The sequence below is a fragment of the Triticum aestivum genome, chromosome 6B (genome assembly GCF_018294505.1).
Source record: "Triticum aestivum cultivar Chinese Spring chromosome 6B, IWGSC CS RefSeq v2.1, whole genome shotgun sequence".
Classification (NCBI taxonomy): Eukaryota; Viridiplantae; Streptophyta; class Magnoliopsida; order Poales; family Poaceae; genus Triticum; species Triticum aestivum.
The window spans coordinates 195,398,666-195,402,592 of NC_057810.1; the positions used below are offsets into that span (position 1 = coordinate 195,398,666).

The window sequence follows — 3,927 nt, forward strand, 5'->3', positions numbered from 1 at the left end:
ATGCCCGCAGACCTCAGCAGGTGGGTAATGCAGATCTACGACCCAGATAGCGAGTGCATCGTTGTCCCAGGCAGGGGCGAGATCCCCGTAACAGCTGAAAGCGTCCACCACACCTTGGGTCTTTGCAATTCAGGGGAGGAAGTGTTCTACGGGTGGGATACAGAAGCAATATCTTTCATAAATAGCAGGTTCGGTTTTCAGAATGGGTGCGCCCCCGAGATAACAACCGTCTGCACTATGATTAAAGAGATGAATGGGAGATTAGACGATGACTTCATGAGGGCCTGGATGATTGTGGTAGTTTGTACCTTCATGTGCCCTACAACGAGCTTACATGTCAGCGCTCGATGCTACCCAATAGTCGCCGACCTAGAGAAAGTAAAGAGGCTCAACTTCTGTGCATTCATAGTGAATCAGATAAAAGCTTCATTAGGGGGTAGCAACAAGAAGAAGGTTGTAAACTGTTGTGTGCACCATATGGTCGTAAGTACCACCTGCTAGGCTCTTTTTCCTTCTTTTTCTTTTTTTCTTTTTTCATACTTATGTTTGGTTGTATAGTATAGCAGAAAAGAGAAAGGCTAACCCATACAGATTCCTAACTTATTTTTACCAGCTTTTATTTTGTGTTTGTGTCTGCAAAACAGGTGTTATATGTAGTTTCTCTAGTGGTAGATATCGTAGTACCAGATTTCCCAGTCCGGGTAGAGGCATGGGACAACAAACGTATAGGGCTAGTCGCAAAGGCAGACAAAAGCCCCCAAGGAGGATACAGCAAGCTTAGGGTGAGTCTTTTTTCATCGATCTTTTCTGAAAGCAAGTTTTTTGTTTTCCTTTGTCCTGTTTACAATGTTACCTGACTAGTTCAGGCAGGTGCAACACACTAGCCTAATTTATGCAGTTTTGGTTTTCTCTTTTCTGCTTAACAACACTATCCTAATGTGCTTTTTTCACTCACCACACCAGATGAAGCCAAGATACACAAGCAACGGGCGTATGCATAGTCTTTTTGTTGGGTATGAGGAGATCGAGAAGTTTGTTTTCTCAAAGTTGCCACCCACATTCAAAATAAGTGTATGTTCTCCAGCTTCTTATTTTACAATTTCACTAGCTTTCCATTTTTCTTTTCAGTTGTTTTTTACAGTGAAGTTGCATAGCCCTCTCAAATTTTCTTTCAGTAGTTTTGCCTACGTCTGAAAACATAGAGCAGAAAACAAAGTTTCGCTCCTATCTCTTATGCTCACATATGCATAAATTTTTTCAGTAGTTGTTTCTTTTTTCCTATATAATACTTCTTCGGTTTTAACACCACCCGGCTTTATTTTTTGATTCATGATTTTTTTCCTAACATTTCTTTTTCGTGTGTTTTTTGCTATGAAAATGCATCTTAATGCAGAAGAAGAGGAAAATCGCTGCAATGGTTAGCTCATTGTGCTCAAAATGGTCGAATAGAATGGGTATTTTCATTGAAGAGATCGACAATCTGGATAGGGAGGATGCGAGGGACTCTAGGAGCAATTCACACAGGACAAAGCGTCGTAGGGCTGCATGCATTTTAGGCATAAGAATCGAAGAGTACGAGCATCATGGGGGCATCCCGGAGGACAATGCGAAGTTTATGCCAACCTCAGAGTCAGGGGAAGATGGACAAGCAAGGTACAACGGAAACAACTCTAATGATTTTGTCTCCCCAAGGACCACAACTTCAAAGCGAAACGAACTCAGATCCAAAATTTTGCCCTCGAGGAACAATGGAAACGTGACTATCAAACAGAAGTCAGCACCCGAGACGAAGCCGGCTAGGGAGGGTGCAAAGGCAGGCAAGTCCCTAGATAGCAGCCATGCAAATCTTGCATGCAAGGTAAACTAGCAGGGTCACACAGCAACCAATGGGTTTGGAATGCAAACTCACACAACAGCAAATATAGATGGACCAGTAGAAAATGGGCACAAGGGCAACACATCTCAGGGCAGTGAAAAAATCACAATACTTGATGTCACCCCAATATCATCAGCCCCACCTCTCGACTGTTTTGTGCATCATAAAGCAGTTGCACACACACCAAGTCCAGCCACTGGTGTTCCATACATGGTCAGCTCCAGCACTCCTGCAACAAGCAAGTCGTGCCCAGCCCCTAGCAGCCAAAAGAACGGGGGAACACCCATATCAGTGCAATCCTAGGGAAGCCCATGCAACACAGTTGGCAACGGCTACGATTAGGGAGAAGCTACTATTGGGGCCACTCGCGCAGCAGCAAGCAATGCAATAGGCACAAGCTAGCTCATCAAACCCTGTCTTCACACCATCAAGCTACACCAACCACCCAGTCAGAGCAACACAATACTGTCCATCTTTCGATCTTAACATAAGTTTTCATGAAGATGAGGGCACCGACAGAGGCCAATTCACAGAACTGAAGCCACGCAACCCAGATGCCTGCATGTCAGAAAGCGGAGATGAATGGGGCTTGGACCCGGAGGATCTACAAAAAGTGTGCTACGAGGCAGAAAAGGCATTTGCATTGAAGAAAGAAAAGGAGAGGCTAGAGATGGAGGAGAGGCTAAGAAATGGAAGGCAAATCAACGATCAAAATTCAAAAACACCAGTCACAGCAACCACAAACGCAGAAAATGTCGCTAGCTCATCAAGAACTCCAGCAGCGGTTGGGCACGAGCGGAGAGTTGTAAGGGCACCAGCACAACTCAGGTCGCCATACATACGCCTAGAGAACATAGATCCATTCTACTTCTCAAAGAAAGCTCGCGACATCTATGATGTTGTGTGCGAGTATAGTGTGACCCACACAACGCAAGCCGACACTAGGTAAGGAAATCCAATATTTCTTAGGCCTGGTTTATGGGGTTTCTTTTTTAATTGCTTCGTTTCAATACAAGAGCTAACATATTTTTCTATTTTTATTTGTATATGCCAAATTTCAAAACAGCAAGCCAATCATAAACTATGACGCGCTCTACACCAGCTGCAATGAACTTGCACAATCGATGGCACCTGGACAAAAGATGGACAACATGGTGGCCAAGATGGCAATTATTGCATTGAGGGAAGCAGGGCTGAGGCCATAGAAGAGATTAATGCCACTACGAGTAGCTGTAAGAATTTTCCCCCTTATCCCTTTTTTGATCTTCTTTTTGTTTTTTATCCTAGAAGCACAACAACTAATATGTTACCACTTCTCTTCTTTTTACATCACCATGCGTTGCTAGACATTCTTCCAGAACAATAGTTTCACAAGGAACGACATAGACAAACATTTTGACAACAAAACCAGGAGGCTAAGCAGATGTGAATCAGTAAGAAAAAACGACAATGCGGTTTTCTTCATGCTTCCTTTATCCTTTTTCTTTTTTTGTCCCATCTCACCCACTCTCATCAACCAGGTATCATTTCCGACACTCGAGATTCTGGACAAGGAGAATCCAAAGGAGACGGGGCATTATTGGCTAATGGTGTTGAACATCAGGGACAAGCGATTCGAGGTACCGGACTCGGCGAGGACGTTCAAGGACAAGGCATTAGTAGAAAATGCAAACAAAATCATGAAGGGCATCAAAATAAACTAGGAGGGGCATTACAGCAAGTCAAGTGTGCAGATTGCAGATTGGAAACTTCACAAAATCAAGTGCCCATAGCAGGATAACACGCAAGGGCACCCCTATCCCATATTTTACTTTCTTTTTTCCACATTTTCTTTCTTTCTCGTTTTATGATTTTTTTCTTATCCGAGCCTATACAAATCGACCACCCAACCAAAAATCGCCTCCCTAGGCGGCTAGTGTCGCCTTACCGGTCGAACTAAGTCGCTTAAAAACCCTTGAACACCAACCCAAGTCGCCTAACACGGGAGGTGGGGCGCACATCGCCTACCTCGGCGGCCTAGTGTCGCCTCAATGGTCGAACCAAGTCGCCTA

At 44.2% G+C, this 3,927-nt stretch overlaps 1 pseudogene; it reads left to right on the forward strand.

Moving 5' to 3' along the window:
* LOC123139086 (uncharacterized) lies at window positions 1-3,579 on the forward strand (annotated as a pseudogene).
* The last annotated feature ends 348 nt before the right edge of the window (window positions 3,580-3,927 follow it).